At 41.6% G+C, this 22,220-nt stretch overlaps 1 protein-coding gene across 1 annotated transcript in view; it reads left to right on the forward strand.

Moving 5' to 3' along the window:
* The window catches only part of KCNQ5 (potassium voltage-gated channel subfamily Q member 5), a 576,674-nt gene that overhangs the window by 445,529 nt on the left and 108,925 nt on the right, over window positions 1-22,220 (forward strand). The window lies entirely within an intron of this gene.

A 22,220-nucleotide genomic window follows, 5' to 3' on the forward strand; every position in this document is an offset into this window, starting at 1 on the left:
TATCAGTACTTATTTGCATGCTGGTAATTGCAGGCTCTTTTACAGGACGCTCTTCTGCTACTTTTTTCTCAATTTTTTTACTTCTGCCTTTTGCAAAATGTTTTAAATATTTGATTTTAGCTCCTACCACAGACTCCAAATCTGTATTTGGAATGTGGAGATCAAAGTAGTGTAGCTAATCCTCAGGACGTTTGCCATCATGTGACTTCAGAATCCATCTCTTATCAAGTTTCTGTGGTTCTCTGGAATATTTACTGATCATAACATTAAAACTGAAACTGTTTTGAATTATGCTTTCTTGCTGCCTCTCCACACTTAGTTTGTGGGGACATACCCTGCCCCGATGGGGCTGCCCTGAGGGGCAGTCTCCAGCTCTTTGCAAAGCGTCCCCAGGTTGTATCACCACATGCTTCCAATAAACCTTGTTTTTTTGTTCTCCTCTAAACAGAGCGTGTCTTATTCAAAAATCTTGTGACAGTAGGAAAGGGATTGATAATGAAAAGAAAGTGAGCCCAGAGTGGGATCTGTCATCGTGGCTTTAGGATTTGTCGTGAGACATCCCACAGTCTGAGCTGCAGGCTCATGTTGGTTCCCATGAGTTCTAATGCTGTCTCTGGAAGTAACTTATTCTATCATCTTGTACAAGCCTCTCTGGGACTCTATTTCTTTCCTTGTAAGCACAGATAAGAACAGCAATATACTTTGTAGAGTTCGACAACAGCAACACATAAAAGCAAAATTGAAATTAGAAAGCTCTAAAAACTGCCCTTTATCTAGTGCCAATGAGGACGAATTTTGCCACAGATATGATTATTAAAGGTGGAGCTTAGGTGTGTAATTAATCGTGATCTGTTTGATTAATAATCCCCCAAAAAGTATAGATAGAAGGATATAATAGATCTGCACATGGCAACAAGTAGGAATTTCAAAATTATAACGAGTGTCAGGTATTCATTTGTGGCCTGTATTTACTCAAATTCCCTCTTTTAAAGCACTATCTTTTCATTCTTCACAGAAGGAAAAGTCCGTTTTCACACCCCAGGGTTTATCCCTAAGGATTATCCAGAAGCCTAAACTGTATCTATTTCTTATTTCTAAAAATAAGAAATTGTGTCTTGAAAAAGACTGAGAACCAGGTGTACCAGGTAATTCTCAAAATCCCCAAATGACAGAGTCAATTCCCACCCACAGGTGTCCTTTGGTTACTGACATTTTAGCTGAAAAGGCGTCTCCACCTGCAAAATGCAAATAGCACAGTCTATTCAAAGAACTTCTGAAGATATCCTTTCAAAAGCTTTTAGTAGTAGGCGATGATTAATCAAAACCTGCATGTCATCTGAAAATAAGTATCAAGCTTCTCAAAGAGAAAGTACCTATCCCAATACTAGTAAACACAACTGCCCGCGAAGATTCAAAGAATCAGTGTCAAGTAACTGCTTGGAGTAAGTACCAAAAAGTAGTATCGAAAGCTAGATATTTTGTTTTTACTCTGTAAAGTTATACCTGTAATGACATCACTGTTTCACTCTTGGTGGATAAGCACTCAGGTCAGCGCACTGAACAAGACATCTAAGCATTAGATTTCATCGTAGGATATTAGGGGATTTCCAGTGGAAGTTGTGAGCATTCGCTGGTGGGAATCCAAATCTTTTTTTAGCCGTGTAGTCAAATACTGATGTGGGGCTCTGCTGAGTTGAAAGTGACTGCAGGTTTGCCGTTTGGTGTGTATGAAAATAGGCGCTAGGTGAAAATTTTAAACATCTTCCTCAGATGTGTGCAAAACTGCTGCTTCTCAAAGCCATTCTTGTACTTTCTATATAAAGAAACATAATATAAAGCCAACTTGTCATGGCCCTAAAACATGTTCTGAATCATCCAGAAATGCCCCTGTCTTTCCATCCTTTTGATTTATCGAGGACTGATGGGGTTACACCTAGGTAATTCACTCAGGGTACCAGGGTGTGCCTTAAATAGGATGTGTTTGCCTCCCACTCGTTCACCGCGGCTCTCAGAGGACAAATGCCTCCTCGCTGTTTCACAAGGAAAGAAACAGCTTCCTCACATCCTGCAGCCTGTACCGCATCTGAAGTTAAAGGTCTGTAATCACACCCAGAAGCAAAAGTTTCAGTGTGTTACTGATACTGGAGATTAGTCCTGTGGCACCACATGCACACGCGCGTGCACCAGACGTGCACGCACACCGCACGCGCACACCTGCTGCCTGACTCTGCAACCCTGACCTCTTCCCGAACTTCAGCCTTACCCACTGTCTCCCAGATGTCGAGAGGGCGTCTCAAACTTGATACGGCCAAAACCGAACTGCTGCTTTTACCCCTCAAACAGCCCTCCTTTCTGCCCCCCCCCCCCGCAAGCGCACTAGTCCCGCATCTCAACAGACAGCCTTTATTCACCAAATGGCTCAGGCCAGAAGTCCTGAAGCCACCCTTCGAGCCCCTTCTTTGTGTCGCACCCCACCATCAAACCTTCAGCGAGCCTTGACACCTTCCCCTCACGTGTCCCCAGTGCACCCCCTCCCTGCGTCCTCCTCACTTCGACCTGGCTCCGCTGAAGCTGCTCTCACCCTCGGTCCAGACGCCGGCAGTAGCTTCTTCCTTGGCCTGTGACCTCCGCTCATGTTTTCCAGCCCCTCCTGATCTGGTTCCCAAAGGCAACCAAAATGGACCTTGGAAAATACAAATCTGATCCTGCACTCTTCTGCCCCAAACCCACCACGCCTGGAAGGACAGCTGAAGCTCTTTCCAGAGCCGCCGTGGTGGGGCCCGAGTCCCCACTGCTCCTCTCAAGCTACACTGGCCTCCTCACCTGCCCTTGTGCACACGACCTGCTCCACCTCAGGGTCTTCACACCTCCTGCCTGGGACAGCTCCCCCAGACGGGGCCACGGTCACCCCATCACCTCACTAGACCTGGGCTCCTGCATCATCACCTCAGGACGTCCTCCCAGACCACCTGCCCCAAGAGCACCGCCTGTTACCCTGCGGCCCCACCCCTTGCCCTGCTTGTTATTTCTCAAGAGTCTGTGTCACTACCTGACCTTGAATTCTGTACTTACTCATTTGTGTAACGTCAGTCTACAATACACTGTGTTATAGAACGTTAGCTCCTTGAGGGCAGAAAAGCTTCTGTTTTCTTCACTGCTCTCTCCACTGTGCTCAGCGCACAGCAGACGTGCACTGAAAGCATTTGTTGAGTGAACTACTGCATGAATGAATGAATTGCCTTAACACTTAACACGAGAAAAATCATTTCCAAAAACTCCTGCTGATGGCTCGTCATTGAACCACTTAGTCTCCAAATAAAGAATGTACCACTTAGAATTCTAGGAACAGAGTCAGGAAGCATCTTGGACCCTTTCCAGTTTAGTCCATCTCACTCTTGAAGATACGGAAACCAGCCCTAAGGGAACTGATGGTTGGACCAGGACAGCTCAAGCTCCTGCTTCCACACTTTGTATCTCTGTTCTTTTTGAGAGGTTACAATTTTGTATTTGTAGGAAAATACAGTGGGACCACAAAATTGCAATTCCTCCTGTCTTGCTGTTCTGTTGGCACTAAAGCATCTGGCACATGACATACGTGGTACACTGAAAATTCACCAATTCATGCAGAAATGGTCCCACGTAGACAAGACAGGCTGACCAGTACACTGTCATAGGCTGCATCCCATTGAGACAACCTAAAATATAAAAATTGGGTAGTTATAAGATTTCTGCTAAATTTCCCTGAATGTAGACCATTTGCAAGTAGTTGTATTCCCTGTCCTTCATAATCTTTTACTCTGTGGAGATTTATATTTCAGCATGTAAGACTTGCCTACATCCCTGTTTACTGGTCTTTTTACAAAAGAAATGTTATCAAAAAAGAAGTATGGAATAAAATGAAAGCACTTTAGAACCAGGCAGATATGGACTTGATAGTTGGCCCCATTTACTAGCTAAAAGGCCTTGGATAAGATTCCTGAAATTCCTTGGTATCAATTTACTGATCTGTAAAAGTGTGTGTGTGTAAAATATTTTTTTAAGCAGAGATGTTAACATCGTGACAGGCACAGTGAGGCAGACTAAGGGCTTTCTGTGTATTATCTCACTGAATCCTCACAGCAGCCCTGTGAGGAATGGTTCCGTCTCCTTACAAGAGAACACTCCAAGACTCATCTAGATTAGTAGGCCTGAGGTTCCACAGCTAGGAGGACCTGGGCTCTCTCGCAGTAGGTCCACACTCACAGCCCTGTGCCTCCTCAGAGGGCCGGTATGGAGAAGCGCTGGAATAGAGCCTGTGTGCTGAGCACCTGGCATAGCCCCATACACCAGGGACACTCAGTGAATGCCTTTTCCCTTCTCTTTCCCACCACTGACTCGATAAACTTCCTTGGCCAACGTGCTAGCCTCCCTGGGCCATAGCTTCTTATTTTAAGTAAATAATAATGCTCCCTTTTCTCATTACAGAAGGAACACAGGCTTATTATAGATCATTTGGACAAAAGAGATGTGCATAAAGAAACTAAACTTTACACATAATCCCACCACCCAAAGAGAGTCACTGTTAGCATGCAGCATAGGTACTTATAGTATTTAGTTTTATGTGTACTATAACAACACGTAATTCTTTGGGGGCAATGTTGGTATCAACCTTTGAATCCTGCTGTGTAAGCAGTTCTTTGCATAATGATGTATTGGAGTAGTATTATCCATGGTACTATTACTACTAATGATAATAAATTAGATAAAATTTATTATGGGCTAGCACTGTACTAAGATCTTTCGAATGTGCTAACTTATTTAGTTATCACAACGTCTCTATGATAGAGACACTTGTATGATTCTCATTTTACAGATAAAGAAATAGAAGCACAGAGAGAGAGGTTCACTAACTTAACCCGGGTAACGCAGCTAATAAGAGGCAGAGCCAGGGTTGGAACTCAGGCAGATGGATTCCATAGTCCATGCTCCAGAATAGATGGACTGGATTGTTTTTGATGAATCCATTTTTGTTAGAGATTTGAATTAGATCTTTTTTTAATTAATTTATTCATTCATTCATTCATTGATGGCTGTGTTGGGTCTTCATTGCCGCGCTCAGGCTTTCTCTAGTTGCGGTGAGCGGGGTCTAGTCTTCGTTGCAGTGCACGGGCTTCTCCTTGTCGTGGCTTCTCTTGTTGCAGAGCATGGGCTCTAGGTGCACGGGCTTCAGTAGTTGTGGCTCGCGGGCTCTAGAGCGCAGGCCCAGTAATTGTGGCGCACGGGCTTAGTTGCTCCGCGTCATGTGGGACCTTCCCAGACCAGGGCTCGAACCCGTGTCCCCTTTCTTGACAGGCAGATTCTTAACCACTGTGCCACCAGGGAAGTCCCTAGATCTAATTTTTATATTATTTAATAATAGTATAATAAGCCTTCTTCTGCAAACCTTTATTGACATTACAATTTTTTCACTAGGTTAAATTCCTAGAAGTAAAATTACTTAAATAATAGGTTTCAAATAGTTAATACTTTTGGCCTATGATGCAAAAGGCCCCTCCTCCCAAAATTAAACCATTTTATTGTTAAATAAAACCTTCATGAAAGACCTTTTTCTCCTCCTCCTTGGCAATATTCACTATTTGTTTTTTAAACTTTGTTAGTTTGATAGATTAAAATGGTACCTTGCTACTATCTTAAATTTAAAAACTAGAAATTATAAAGAACTTCTTTCCATATACTTATTGGCCATTTTTACTTCTTCTTAGGGTTAAATTTATATTTATGCCTTCTGTCCAATTTTCTACCAGCATGTTTTCTTATTAGTTTATTTTTATATATTAATGATATTAATCCTTTGTCCATGATCATATGTGTTGCGAATATTTCTTTGAAGTTTTTTTTTGCGTTTCAATCTATGTGTTTTGTTTTTTTTTTTTAGGTCCCATTTGTTTATTTTTGTCTTTATTTCCATTTCTCTAGGAGGTGGGTCAAAAAGCATCTTGCTCTGATTTATGTCATGGAGTGTTCTGCCTATGTTTTCCTCTGTGTCTGGCCTTACATTTAGGTCTTTAATCCATTTTGAGTTTATTTTTGTGTATGGTGTTAGGGAGTGTTCTAATTTCATTCTTTTACATGTAGCTGTCCAGTTTCCCAGCACCACTTATTGAAGAGGCTGTCTTTTCTCCATTGTATATTCTTGACTCCTTTATCAAAAATAAGGTGACCATATGTGCGTGGGTTTACCTCTGGGCTTTCTATCCTGTTCCATTGATCTATATTTCTGTTTTGTGCCACTACCGTACTGTCATAATTACTGTAGCTTTGTAGTATAGTCTGGAGTCCAGGAGCCTGCTTCGTCCAGCTCCGTTTTTCTCTCTCATGATTGCTTTAGCTATTCGGGGTCTTTTATGTTGCCGTACAAATTGTGAAATTCTTTGGTCTAGTTCTGTGAAATATGCCACTGGTAGTTTGATAGGGATTGCATTGAATCTGTAGATTGCTTTGGGTAGTATAGGCATTTTCACAATGTTCATTCTTCCAATCCAAGAATATCGTTTACCGCTCCATCTGTTTGTATCATCTTTAATTTCTTTCATCATTGTCCTATAGTTTTCTGCATACAGGTCTTTTGTCTCCATAGGTAGGTTTATTCCTAGGTATTTTATTCTTTTTGTTGCAGTGGTAAGTGGGAGTGTTTACTTGATTTCTCTTTCAGATTTTTCATCATTAGTGTATAGGAATGCCAGAGATTTCTGTGCCTTAATTTTGTATCCTGCTACTTTATCAGATTCATTGATTAGCTCTAGTAGTTTTCTGGTAGTATCTTTAGGATTCTCTAAGTATAGTATTATGTCATCTGCAAACAGTGACAGCTTTACTTCTTCTTTTCCTATTTGGATTCCTTTTATTTCTTTTTCTTCTCTGATTGCTGTGGCTAAAACTTCCAAAACTATGTTGAATAATAGTGGTGAGAGTGGACAACCTTGTCTTGTTCCTGATCTTAGTGAAAATGGTTTCAGTTTTTCACCATTGAGAACGATGTTGGCTGTGGGTTTGTCATATATGGCCTCTATTATGTTGAGGTAAGTTCCCTCTATGCCTACTTTCTGGAGGGTTTTTATCATAAATGGGTGTTGAGTTTTGTCAAAAGCTTTTTCTGCATCTATTGAGATGATCGTACAGTTTTTCTCCTTCAATTTGTTAATATGGTTTATCACATTGATTGACTTGTGTATATTGAAGAATCCTTGTATTCCTGGGATAAACCCCACTTGATCACGGTGTATGATCCTTTTTGTGTGCTCTTGGATTCTGTTTGCTAGTATTTTGTTGAGCATTTTTGCATCTATGTTCATCAGTAATATTGGCCTGTAGTTTTCTTTCTTTGTGACATCTTCATCTGGTTTTGGTGTCAGGGTGGTGGTGGCCTCGTAGAATGAGTTTGGGAGTGTTCCTCCCTCTGCTATATTTTGGAAGAGTTTGAGAAGGATGGGTGTTAGCTCTTCTCTAAATGTTTGATACAATTCGCCTGTGGAGCCATCTGGTCCTTGGCTTTTGTTTGTTGGAAGATTTTTAATCACAGTTTCAATTTCAGTGCTTGTGATTGGTCTGTTTATATTTTCTGTTTCTTTCTGGTTCAGTCTCATAAGGTTGTGCTTTTCTAAGAATTTGTCCATTTCTTCCAGTTTGTCCATTGTATTGGCATATAGTTGCTTGTAGTAATGTCTCATGATTCTTTGTATTTCTGCAGTGTCAGTTGTTACTTCTTTTCCATTTCTAATTCCATTGATTTGAGTCTTCTCCCTTTTTTTCTTGATGAGTCTGGCTAATGGTTTATCAACTTTATCTTCTCAAAGAACCAGCTTTTAGTTTTATTGATCTTTGCTATTGTTCCCTTCATTTCTTTTTCATTTATTTCTGATCTGATCTTTATGATTCCTTACCTTCTGCTAACTTTGGGGGGTTTTTTGGTCTTCTTTCTCTAATTGCTTTAGGTGTAAGGTTAGGTTGTTTATTTGAGATGTTTCTTGTTTCTTGAGGTAGGATTGTATTGCTATAAACTTTCCTCTTAGAACCTCTTTTGCTGCATCCCATAGGTTTTGGGTCGTCGTGTTTTCATTATCATTTGTTTCTAGGTTTTTTATTTTCCTCTTTGATTTCTTCAGTGATCTCTTGGTTATTTAGTAGTGTACTGTTTAACCTTCATGTGCTTGTATTTTTTACAGATTTTTTTCCTGTAATTGATATCTAGTCTCATAGCATTGTGCTCAGAAAAGATACTCGATACAATTTCAGTTTTCTTCAATTTACCAAGGCTTGATTTGTGACCCAAGATATGATCTATCCTGGAGAATGTTCCAGGAGCACTTGAGAAAAAAGTGTATTCTATTTTTTTTGGATGGAATGTCCTATAAATATCAATTAAGTCTATCGTGTTTAATGTATCATTTAAAGTTTGTGTTTCCTTATTTATTTTCATTTTGGATGATCTCTCCATTGGTGAAAATAAGGTCTTAATGTCCCCTACTATGACTGTGTTACTGTCAATTTCCCCTTTCATGGCTGTTAGCATTTGCCTTATGTATTGAGGTGCTCCTGTGTTGGGTGCATAAATATTTACAATTGTTATATCTTCTTCTTGGATTGATCCTTTGATCATTATGTGTCCTTCTTTCTCTCTTGTAATAGTCTTTATTTTAAAGTCTATTTTGTCTGATATGAGAATTGCTACTCCAGCTTTCTTTTGATTTCCATTTGCATGGAACATCTTTTTCCATCCCCTCACTTTCAGTCTGTATATGTCCCTAGGTCTGAAGTGGTTCTCTTGTAGACAGCATATATACGGATCTTTTTGTTCTATCAATTCACCCAGTCTATGTCTTTTGGTTGGAGCATTTAATCCATTTACATTTAAGGTAGTTATCGATATGTATGTTCCTATTACCATTTTCTTAATTGTTTTGGGTTTGTTATTGTAGGTCTTTTCCTTCTTTTGTATTTCCTGCCTAGAGAAATTCCTTTAGCATTTGTTGTTAAGCTGGTTTGGTGGTGCTGAATTCTCTTATCTTTTGCTTGTCTGTAAAGGTTTTAATTTCTCTGCAGAATCTGAATGAGATGCTAGCTGGGTGGAGTAATCTTGGTTGTAGGTTTTTCTCTTTCACCACTTTAAATATGTCCTGCTACTCCCTTCTGGCTTGCAGAGTTTCTGCTGAAAGATCAGCTGTTAACCTTATGGCGATTCCCGCGTATGTTGTTTCTTTTCCCTTACTGCTTTTAATGTGTTTTCTTTGTATTTAACTTTTGATAGTTTGATTAATATGTATCTTGGCATGTTTCTCCTTGCATTTATCCTGTATGGGACTCTCTGCACTTCTTGGACTCGATTGACTAATCCTTTCCCATATTAGGGAAGTTTTCAACTATAATCTCTTCAAATGTTTTCTCAGTCCCTGTCTTTTTCTCTTCTGCTTCTGGGACCCCTATAATTTGAGTATTAGTGCATTTAATGTTGTCCTAGATGTCTCTGAGAGTATCCTCAATTCTTTTCATTCTTTTTTCTTTATTCTGCTCTGTGGCAGTTATTTCCACTCTTTTTCTTCCAGGTCACTTACCTGTTCTTCTGCCTCAGTTATTCTGCTATTGATTCCTACTAGAGAATTTTTAATTTCATTTATTGTGTTGTTCATCATTGTTTGTTTGCTCTTTAGTTCTTCTAGGTCCTTGTTAAATGTTTATTTTCTCCATTCTATTTCCAAGATTTTGGATCACCTTTACTATCATTACTCTGAATTCTTTTTCAGGTAGACTGCCTATTTCCTCTTCATTTGTTTGGTCTGGTGGGTTTTTTGTCTTGTTCCTTCATCTGCTGTGTGTTTCTCTGTGTTCTCATTTTGCTTAACTTACTGTGTTTGGTGTCTCCTTTTCGCAGGCTGCAGGTTCGTAGTTCGTAGTTCCCGTTGTTTTTGGTGTCTTCCCCCAGTAGGTTGGTTCAGTGGGTTGTGTAGGCTTCCTGGTGGAGGGGACTAATGCCTACTTTCTGGTAGATGAGGCTGGATCTCGTCTTTCCGGTGGGCAGGACCACATCCCGTGGTGTGTTTTGGGGTGTCTGTGACCTTATTATGATTTTAGGCAGCCTCTCTGCTAATGGATGGGGCTGTGTTCCTGTCTTGCTAGTTGTTTGGCATAGGGTGTCCAACACTGGAGTTTGCTGATCATTGAGTGGAGCTGGTCTTAGCATTGAGATGGAGATCTCTGGGAGAGCTTTCGCCATTTGTTATTTTGTGGAGCCGGGAGGTTTCTGGTGGACCAGTGTCCAGAACTCGGCTCCCCCACCTCAGAAGCACAGGCCTGACACCCGGCCGGAGCACGAAGACCCTGTCAGCCACACGGTTCAGAAGAAAAGGGAGAAAAAAAGAAAGAAAGGAAGAAAGAAAGAAAAGGGAGGAAGGGAGGAAGGAAGGAAGGAAGGAAAATAAAGTTATTAAAATAAAAAAATTATTTAAAATTTAAAAAGTAAAAAGTAATAAAAAACAGAATAAAAAAGGAACAGACAGAACTCTGGGACAAATGGTAAAAGCAAAGCTAAACAGACAAAATCATACAAAAAAGGATACACATACCCTGACGAAAAGAGAAAAAGGAAAAATATATATATATCTATAAATAAAGAAAAAAGTAAGAAAGCAACCAAATCAATAAACAAATCTACCAATGATAATAAACTCTAGATACTAAACTAAGATAAACATAAAACCAGGAACAAATTAGATGCAGAAAGCAAACCCCAAGTCTACAGTTGCTCCCAAAGTCCACCGCCTCAATTTTCGGATGATTCGTTGTCTATTCATGTATTCCACAGATGCAGGGTACATCAAGTTGATTGTGGAGATTTAATGCGCTCCTCCTGAGGCTGCTGGGAGAGATTTCCCTTTCCGTTTGTTTGCACAGCTCCCGAGGCTCAGCTTTGGATTTGGCCCCGCCTCTGCGTGTAGGTCACCTGAGGGCGTCTGTTCCCACTCAGACAGGACGGGGTTAAAGGAGCCGCTGATTCGGGGGCTCTGGCTCACTCGGGGGGGGGAGGGAGGGGCACAGAGTGCGGGGCGAGCCTGCAGTGGCAGAGGCCGGCGTGACGTTGCACTAGCCTGAGGCACGCCGTGCGTTCTCCCGGGTAAGTTGTCCCTGGATCCCGGGACCCTAGCAGTGGTGGGCTGCACAGGCTCCCGGGAAGGGAGGTGTGGATAGTGACCTGCGCTCACACACAGGCTTCTTGGTGGCGGCAGCAGCAGCCTTAGCATCTCATGCCCGTCTCTGGGGTCCGCACTGATAGGCGCAGCTCACGCCCGTCTCTGGGGTCCGCGCTGATGGCCACGGCTCGTGCCCGTTTCTGGGGTCCACGCTTTTAGCCGCAGCTCGCGCCCGTCTCTGGAGCTCCTTTAAGCAGCGCTCTTAAGCCCCTCTCCTCACGCACCAGGAAACAAAGGGAAGAAAAAGTCCCTTGCCTCTTCGGCAGGTCCAGACTTTTCCCCGGACTCCCTCCCGGCCAGCCGTGTCGTACTAACCCCCTGCAGGCTCTGTTCACGCAGCCAACCCCAGTCCTCTCCCTGCGCTCCGACCGAAGCCCGAGCCTCAGCTCGCAGCCCCGCCCGCCCCAGCGGATGAGCAGACAAGCCTCTCGGGCTGGTGAGTGCCGGTCGGCACCGATCCTCTGTGCGGGAACTTCTCCACTTTGCCCTCCGCACCCCTGTTGCTGCGCTCTCCCCCGCAGCTGCGAAGCTTCCCCGCTCCGCCACCCACAGTCTCCGCCCACGAAGGGGCTCCTAGTGTGTGGAAACCTTTCCTCCTTCACGGCTCCCTCCCTCTGGTGCAGGTCCCGGCCCTATCCTTTTGTCTCTGTTTATTCTTTTTTCTTTTGCCCTACCTAGGTACGTGGGGAGTTTCTTGCCTTTTGGGAGGTCTGAGGCCTTCTGCCGGCGTTCAGTAGGTGTTCTGTAGGAGTCGTTCCACATGTAGATGTATTTCTGGTGTATCTGTGGGGAGGAAGGTGATCTCCACGTTTTACCCCTCTGCCATCTTGAAGGTCTTTTTTAACATTTTTTTACTTGTATATATTTTGTATATTCGTGCTTCTCAACTGCAAAATGATGGCTCTTTAACTGTATTGTTTCTAAGACCCTTGAAATTATAAAGTGTTCTGTCTCTGTGCTCACTATAAGCAAATAACCCGTCAGATCAGTACTGAACATCTTACCATGGCAGGTACTGAGCAGGCACTGAGGTTACACGGAAAAATAAGTGTTTTGACTGCCTTCAGTGTCTTACAGTTCCTGGGAGAGACCGGCAGGCAAGCAGATGGTACTGACAGTGGTCGTAAGAGTGACAGGAGTGCACCCAGAGCCCCGGGCACCAGTGCGTGAGGGCAGCCTCCTTGACAAGTTGGCACCTGGGCTGAGCCCTAGCAGCAGCTGAGAGGTGGCCACACGGGGAAGGGGAAGGGCTTTCCAGAAAGAGCAGCATTCTGTAGAGCACTTTGAAGCTGGGAAGCAGAATTTGATCTTTGTTCTAAGTATTGGAAAAGAAAAACAAACTTTTTTTGATCAGAGAAGTAATGTTATCACTTTAACATTTTAATCTGGCAAAAAAATACACAAGAGTTTAGAGAAAGCAAAGACAGGAGTGAGAAGAGCTGTTTGGAGTCTGTGGCGTGGCCGGGAGAGAGGGAGCCTCGCCCTTAGCCGGGGGACACAGGACCAGTGGGAGGAGGGAGAGAGGGGAGATATTTGGAGCAGAAGCAGCAGAAGTACACAGCTCGCTGGATGTGAGATGAAGGAAGCAGTAGAGAAGATGCTCACCTAAAATCAAACGTGCAGTCTGTATCAGGATGCTGGGGTTTTAACGGGTACATTTATTCTGAAATTTACCTGGAGAAATAAATAGGTTTAGAATAATTCATAATCTTTTTTTACAAAGGAGTAACATTGAAGGGATATTACCCTGTCTAATATCTAGTGTCATACTGATGACGCATAGGGAATAGAACAGAAAGAATCTAGAAATAGACCTCTCTATGAGTATATGGAGACATTTGGAAAAGAATAGGCTTTTTATGTAGGTGGTATTGGAAAAACTGGCTATCACATAGGATAAAAAGAAAGATTAGTTCTCTACTTCACCACAGAGACAAACATAAATTTCATAAAAGTTAAGGATGTCTCAGTTAGAGTAATGCCAATTGTTATAACATACAAATCCTCAAATTCCAGTAACTTCTCAAATTAGAAGTTCATTTCTTCCTTGCATTTGAGAGTCCAATGAAGGTGCTTCTCGCTGGGGCTAGGGTGTGTGGTAGAAGCCCTGCTGCATGCGGTCACTCAGGACCTGGCTGACAAGGCCCCGCCATCTTCAGCATCTGGCCCCTAAGAACATCCTGAAGGCCCACATGAGCTGGCAGACGGGAAAAGACAGCCCCTAAGGCCATCTGCTTCCCCTCAGCCCGGAAGAGGCACACACCATCTCCACTCACCTTCCATCGGCTAGGACGGGTCACATTCCCCCACCCAGAGGCGAGCGGACCTGGGAAATGACGTCCCTGGTAGGCAGCCGCTTCCCAGGGGTAGTTCTGTGCCTCAGAAGATAAGCATGTATCTGTGGAGGACAGCTAGCTACCGTTGCCACAAAGGACATGCCAAACAGAGTACATATGTTAACTAAATGAGCAGCTAAGTACACCAGGCAGAATCTAGGAAAGTAGTTTCATAATCTTGGGCAAAGGCCTTCTTGATGACTTGCCTTCTATGACTTCTTCATGACATGAATCTGTTAAAAAAAAAAAAAGGTGATGTTTTGTCTATCATATTAGCAAAGATTACAAATTTATAATATTCCACGTAATACTTGAAACTGCTTAGAACAGTATTACACAGTAAACAGTAAATTTTAGCTATTATTATCACTATCGTTATTTTATTAGCATTGCTTTTTATTAGCAAGGAGAGATAAGTACTTTCATACATTGTTACCACCGTTTGGAGGGCACTTTGATATCGAAACTCAAAATGTGCCAGCCTTCAACCCAGCAATCCAATCTCCAGGAATGTATCCTTAAAGAGAATACCTACAAAAATTTGTGTACAAGGCTATTCATTTCAGCATCATTTTAATAGCCAAAATTAAAGAACTTACAGCTCCTTAGTAAAGAATTAGCTAATTAAATAAATTTACTTCTTATACGTATGTCTAAGGTTTTGACCTTTTATAGCAGCTATTACTTTTATAATTTTAAAACAGATATTTCATTAAAATTATCCAAATTTTAGCTTATAGTGAAGTCACTGAAAAGAGCTCAAGGAATTAGAACAAAAATGGAGGTGGGAGAGGGTAGAATCACCAGGAATGTAGTAATTGTTGCACTTCTGTTTTGCCCAGAGGCAAGAAGATGAAATGACCTTAAAGTGCAAGAGGGAAATTTATGTTAGCTATTAGGGGAATCTTTCTGAGACTCTAACATAATTTACAAAAATTCTTAAAACCTGAAGTCTCCAGACAGTTTCTAGATGTCAAGATGTACCCCCTTTGTGGTTCACCTCTAGAAAACTTATCTCTCCTAACAATTACTAGTATAAAAGTGTTCAGCTGTGCTTTGTTTAATCCATGTGATTTAGTTCTTCCCTTTATGATTTTAAATTAGGCCAAGCATACTAAAATATACTTTCTGATAGATGCATTGCGTCACGTAATTGTAGCAACAAAACACCGCCCGCCAAGTTCAGATATACAATTGACCCTGCTTTAACCCAATCTTAGGTCCATGATAGGGTAACCTTGGATGTGAATCCACCTTATAATGAGGGCTTTTCAGTATTTCAGTGACTAATCCCTTTTACTCAGCATCCGGGGTGATCAATTTGTATTGATTTTGCTGACTAATCCTGGAGCAAAGTTCCAGAGGGGTCTAATTATAACCTCATACACACCCTACGTGTCTTAAATATCACAGTATTTACTTCATTCACATCTTTGCAGTCTCCTCAAGTCTCAAGAATTCATCCATAAAACATTCTAAGTGACTCAGTGGATATGTGAGCCTACTTCCTAATAGCTTATAAGCCTATATTCCACATCCCTAATGGGCTGCCTGTCATCAGTAACTGTTTCTTCCCTGCTTCCTGACTTGTTCCTCACTGTTTCCGTTGGGAGGGCATTTAAGAGCTCCAGATTACACTTTTTTTTTTTTCCTTCATGCAGCTTGGAGCTCCTCCTTGTTTATTAGCAGTTGTGTTTCTTTCTCTAACCCCACTGTCTCTGGATGTATCCGTAAAGGTACCATCTGTTTTAGTGCCATTTTATTTCTGCTTTATTCTCCCTGCACTTCTTTCTTTCGTCAATGCTTTATCGTAACAATTTATTCTTGCTTTAGTTTCCACCTGCTTTTACAGCCTATCCCTTTCACCCTCCCCGCCACCACTACCCCCCAGCCCATGTCACTCTAGATTTCCTTTATCCAAGGAATGGGGTACCATGACTCTTAAGGGCACAGCTTTGGAGTCAGGTAAGGGCCAGCTCAGCCACTTGTAGGTATGGCTAGTTGACCCCCGCAAGCCTCAGTTCTTCATTTGTAAGGAGGAGAAAGGAATGATACTGTCTCCCTCATAGGGCTGTTGGGAGGACTAAATGAAATGATGGACTTCAGGGTTTCCCAGTCTTGGCACTACTAACACTGGGGACTGGTAATTCTTTTTTCAGAGGGCTGTTCTCGGCATTGTAGGATGTTTTGAAGCAACCCTGGCCTCCACCACTAGATGCCAGCAGCAACCCCCTTCCCAGTTATGACAACCAAATATGTCTCCAGACGTTGCCAAATGCCCCCGGGGGGCAAAATTGTCCCTACTGACAACCACTGGTGCACATAAAGCATTTGGCACAATGCCTGGTACACAGTAGGGACTTGATAAACATTTGCAATAGATTGATGATCAGATTGATGAGTGAATATTCATTTCTAATGCAAGTGTCTAATACAATGCTTGACCCTCAATTAACTTCTTCATACACGAACAGATGAACAAATGAATCTGAAGCCAATGAGCCTTGAGGGCTACCTGTAATTCCTACAGGTGCTGTCTTCACTTAAAACAAATGCTCCTATGTTGCAAAAAACATTTTGGACAAATAACTAATTGTTATTAGTTAAATTGTTATTAGAGCAGCTTAAGCTGTTCTACCCAGTTTTTCCCCAGCTTTATTGAAATGTACTTGACAAAAACATGGTGTAAGTTTGCGTACAATCTGTCGATTTGATACACTTACATACTGCAAAATGATTGTGAGATAACAACTCCATCACGTCGCATAATTACCATTTCTTTTTTGTGGCGAAAATATTTAAGATTCACTCTCTTAGCAACTTTCAAATATATAATACAGTATTATTAACTATAATCACCATGCTGTACATTAGGTTCCCCAGAACTTATTCGTCTTATAACTGGAAGTTTGCAGTCTTTCACCAACATCTCCCCATTTCTCCCCACCCCATACACCCTGGTAAACATGATTCTAGTCTTGGTTTCTATGAGTTTTACTTTTTTAGGTTCCACATATGAGTGATATACAGTATCTGTCTTTCTCTGTCTGGCTTATTTCACTTAGCTTAATGCCCTCGAGGTCCATCCGCATTTTTGTAGACATTAGGATTTCCTTCTTTCTCATGGATGTACAATATTTTGATAGATAGGTAGGCAGATAGATAGATAGCTCTTCTTTACCCATTCATCCATTCATTGATGGACACTTAGGTTGTTTCCATATCTTGGCTATTGAGAATAATGCTGCAGTGAACACGGATGTGCAGACATCTTTCAAGATCCTGTTTTAATTATCTTTGGATATACACCCAGAAATAGGATTGCTGTGTCCTGTGATAGTTCTATTTTTAATTTTTTGAGGAACCTCCATACTGTTTTCCATAGTGGCTGTACCAATTTACATTCCCACCAACCGTGTAGGAGGGTTCCCATTTCTCCACATCCTCTCCAACGTTTATCTCCTGCCTTTCTGATATAGCATTTTAACAGGTATGAGGTTTTGATTTGCATTCCCTAATGATTAGTGATATTGAGCACCTTTTCAATACATGTTGGCCATTTGTATGTCGTCTTTGGGAAAATGTCTGTTCAGATCCACTGCCTGATTTTTAATTTGATTGTTTGGGGTTTTGGATTCTTTTTTCTTATTTACTATTGAATTTGTATTAGTTATTTGTATATTTTGGATATTAACTCCTTATCAGCTATGTGATTTGAAAATATTTTCTCTCTTTCATTGCCTTTTCATTTTGTTGATGGTTTCCTTTGCTGTACAGAAGCTTTTCAGTTTGCTGTAGTTTCACTTGTTAATTTTTGCTTTTCTTGCCTTTGCTTTTGGTGTCAAATCCAAAAAATCATTGCCAAGGCAAATGTCAAGAAGCTTACCCCCATGTTCTTCTAGGAGTTTTATAGTTTCAGGTGTTACATTTGTCTTTAATCCATTTTGAGTTAATTATTGTGAGTGGTGTAAGATAGTGGTCCAGTTTCATTCTTTTGCGTGTGACTGCCCAGTTTTCCCAACACCGTTTATTGAAGAGCCTGTCCTTTCCCCGTTGTATATTCTTGGCTCCTTTGTCATTAATTAACTCACCAGATATGTGTGGGTTTATTTCTGGGCTCTCTATTCTGTTCCATTGACCTATGTGTCTGTTTTTATGCCAACATCATACTGTTTTGATTACTATAACTTTGTAATATAATTTGAAATGAGAAAGTGTGATGTTTCTAGTTTTGTTCTTCCTTCTCAAGATTGTTTTGGCTATTCAGGGTCTTTGTGATTCCATACGAGTTTGGGACTGTTCTTTTTCTGTGAAAAACAGCACTGGAATTTGATAGAGATTGCACTGAATCTGTAGATTGCTTTGGGTAGTATGGACATTTTAACAATACAAATTCTTCCAATCCATCAGCATAGAATATCTTTCCATTTATTAGTGTCTTCTTCACTTTCTTTCATCAATGTTTTATAGTTTTCACCGAACAGATCTTTCACCTCCTTGATCAAACTCCTTCCTAAATATTTTATTCTTTTTGATGCTATTGTAAATGGGATTTTTTCCTTAATATCTCTTTCTGATAAATTGTTGTTAGTATATAGAAACACAACTGATTTTTGAATATTTATTTTGTGTCCTGCAACTTTGCTTAATTCATTTATTATTTCCAACAGTTTTTGGTGGAGTCTTTAGAGTTTTCTATATATAATATGTCATCTGCAAATAGTGACAGTTTTACTTCTTCCTTTCTGATTTGGATGACTTTTATTTCTCTTTCTTGCCTAATTGCTATGGCTAAGACTTCCAATACTAAGGTGAATAAAACTGGCAAGAGTGGGCATCATAATTTGTTCCTGGGAAACAAAACAAAGGGAAAGTTTTCAGTTTTTTACCACTGAGTATGATGTTACCTATGGGCTTGTTTTGTGGCCTTTATTACGTTGAGGTGCATTCCCTCTATATCCACTTTGTTGAGAGTTGTTATCATGAAAGTGTGTGTATTTTGTCAAGTGCTTTTTCTATATCTATTGAGATGATCATATAATTTTTATCCTTCCTTTTGTTCATGTGGTGCATCACATTGATTGATTTGCAGATGTTGAACCGTCCTTGCATCCCTGGAATAAATCCTACTTGATCATGGTGTATGATCCTTTTAATGTACTGTTGAATTCAGTTTGCTGGGATTTCATTAAGGACTTTTACATTTACATTCATCAGGCATATGTACTTTTATTTTCTTGTGGTGTCCTTATCTGGTTTTGATATCAGGGTAATGCTGACCTCATAAAATGAGTTTGGAAGTGTTTCCTCCTCTTCTGTTCTTTTTATGGAAGAGTTTGAGAAGGATTGGCACTTACTCTTTAAATGTTGGTGTAATTCACCAGTGAAGCCTTCTGGTCCTGGACTTTTTTGTTTGTTAGGAGGTTTTTGATTACTGATTCTATCTCTTTATTAGTAATTGGTCTGTTCAGCTTTTCTATTTCTCCCTGATTTAGCCTTGGTAGGTTGTATGTTTCTAGTAATTTAACTATTTCTTCTAGGTTGTCTGTTTCATTAAGATCTGCTGCTGGTAGTTTATCTTGTTCTTTTGTTTGGAACATATTACTTTGTTTCTTCATTTTCCTTGACTCTTTGTGTGGGTTTCTGTGTGTTAGATGAACAGCCTCCTACCCCAGTCTTGACAGACTGATCTTGTGTGGGAGATGAACGTCATCAATCAGCCCAGCCTTGGCTTCTGGTTGTCTCTAAAACCTATGTGATTGTCTAATCACTTTCCCTGTTTTTAGTGGCGCCCAGTGGTTGAATATGTGCCCAGACCGATCAGTGTCCCAGGGGGAGGGTCACAGTCAGCTCCTAGATACAGGGTCCAGTTTAGGAGCAGTGGGGAAAGTGTGTCATTAGACCCCATCCAAGGAGAAACTGGGAGGTGGGCATTTCACCTGTCCCCTCTCTACTGGGCCCGGTTATACAGCCATGGAGTGGGGGAGGGGGCTATGGGGTCCGGAACCCATTATGAACTTCTTTCTTTGCTACAGGCCTGTGGGACTCCTGAATGAAAGCCCCACTGGCTGTCAGAGCCAGGTGACCCAGGGGTTCTTCTGTCAAGCAGCAGCCTCAAAAGCTGGGGCACCAGATGTGTATAAAAGCTTCCTGAGGGAGATACTGGCAAACTGGAGCAGGCCAGAGGGAGAGGCCAGGGGAGGCGTCCACCGGCTTCTGTGGTCTCAGGAGAGAACTGCAGTCACTCCCTAGTTGGATGCTAAAAATTAGAGGCCTGACTGGCAGGCAGCAGCTTTTAAAGTACGCAAGTAGAACCCTTTCAGGAAAGATCGGGGACACTGGCGTTTCTGCCTGGACACGGGTGGTGGGTGAGCAGAGGCCCAGTGCTCACGCCCGCTAATACCTGCTTTTGTGTTTGCTGTAGTGTGTGGGGCTCACAGATGCAAGCCCCGCGGCTTTCAGAGCTAGGTGTTCGGGGGGGGGGGGCCATCCCTCTGGTGGGAGTCTTAAAAATTGGGGCACTAAAAATGGGGTTCAAACCCTTAGTCTCCCAGGGAAAAGCTGGGAGTTGGAGGTCCCTGCTGTGTGCTAGGACTGGGGTTTATGGCGAGTGCATCTCAGCCTCTCCTGCCGTTTTGATGTGAGCGTTTTCTCATTCTCCCAGTGCATAGGAGCCCCTTGGCTAGTTTCTGGATTTCCTGCCGAGGGAATTACTGCGTGTGTAGCTGTTCATTTGGTGTGTCTTTGGGAGGGCGGTGGTTCAGGGGTCTCCTATGATGCCATCTTTAAAGACCACGGCTGCCCACTGTCATAAAAGGTAAATCTTAGGGAGATTTCCTTTTTATAAACATCAGTGGCTGACGGCTGTGAATTATTATATTGCTGTAGAATTCTGTGCTGGTTTGATTAACTTACAGGTATTTTAGATTGATGTTCCAGTTATTAAGCCACTGATGTGGTAAGAGAACAAAGCTCAAGCTACCTTTAAATGTTTATTAACCTAAGTTTATTCTATAAACATTTATTGAGTGCCTACCATGTTTCAGGCACTGTTCTAGATACTTCGGATACAAGTATCCAACCTTGTGCTAAGTAATGGTCTACAAAAATAATAAATACATAAATAAAAATGAAAGTCAAGAGTACTCATAACTTCTAAAATATTAAGCTGGGAAATATCTAGGTGGTACTGACAGCAAAATTCCCGTGGATGACTGTAATCCAACAAGAAACATTTTTGTGGGTGCATTCATTGTGTGCCATGTGGTTGCTCATTTATGACTTCACTTCATTGAACTCTGACTTTCTGATCTGAATTAAAATGAGCGTATTAAATCTAATCTGTGGTTACCTTTACATATTATGTGACTTAAAACCTTTAGATTATGATTCACTGTGTGCATAATTTTTGAAATTTTCTCAAACCTACAGGGTTCCTTTTTCTAGGTTTTCTCTAATGAACTGACTTTATAGCATACTTTTTGTGCTGTAGTGTAACAGGCCTATAGCTGATTTTTTAAAACTAATACAATATATGTTTTTTGTGTCTCGCTTTTTTCATCTGTGGAATACCTAACCAACACGGGGTGTTATAAGAATTAAAATAATATAACATTTGTAAAAGACATAGAACTAAAGGAAGTGCCTGGCACAAAGTAAATTTTAAGTCTGTGCTTTCTGCACCCCTACTGGTCATTTACTTACTTCAATTTTTTCTAATATTGTACCTTTTTCTTTCCTTTGTACACTTGTGAGGAAGCAGGCCTACAATGAGAAATAGAAGCAAAATGTATATCCATCAGGGCCATATAAGGAGTGTCCCTTTGTCTGTAGACCACTTGTCTTGGAAGTAAGTCCCTCCAAATGATGAAAACCAAGAGATGTTTTCACATTTAACTCTTTTTTAAAGTTTTTTCCTGACTTCAAAAGACATTTTCATTGTTATAAAACTCCAACATTACCAAAATTAATAACTTAGAAAGTCCCTTTATCCACATACTCACCACAACTCTCTACCCCAGAGAGAATTCATAGTAATATTCTGTGTCTATTCTCACATGTCTTTCCTAGGTGTATAATATATGTGTTATTAAATAAGAGTACATTGTACATACTGCTTTGCGACTGACTTTACTCGCTTAACGTCTTTGATGTCCGTATCAACGTAGGTAGTTCCTTCTCATCTCCGACAGCTATGGAGCGAGAGAAAAGGATGCATTTGTGGCTGGCTGTGCACCCAGCCACAAGCTCCCGCAGCGTGCAGATGCGACTGGAGGAATCCCTTTGGCTCACCCACGTCCTGCCAGCCCCTGACCCTCTCCAAGTCCTGACCCAAAAGGGCACCAGGAGAGTGAGTCTAAGGATGCTGTTAGTGCACGCCAGAGGCCAGGCCTTCCTGAATGCAGGCACGACTGGGCTGGGCAGAGGATACACATTCACACAGCAGTTACCCCTGAGGCTCCCAGAAACATCAGTAACTGCGACCCCCTGAGGTGGAGCTCTTCTTTGGAGTGTGGCCACCTGGTCATGCACAGCCCACTCGCAGCAGGAAGGACATCTTACTGAGGATGATCAGGTCAAGCTAACCTACTGTAAAATCTCCATTGGAAGCCATTCATCCCACTTCACCTCTCCCACTTCAAAGCCTACCTTCCCTCGCTCAGAT

The sequence above is a fragment of the Delphinapterus leucas genome, chromosome 12 (assembly GCF_059928025.1).
Source record: "Delphinapterus leucas isolate spDelLeu-1000000601 "Yukka" chromosome 12, BTC_Dleu_Yukka2, whole genome shotgun sequence".
Taxonomy (NCBI): domain Eukaryota; kingdom Metazoa; phylum Chordata; class Mammalia; order Artiodactyla; family Monodontidae; genus Delphinapterus; species Delphinapterus leucas.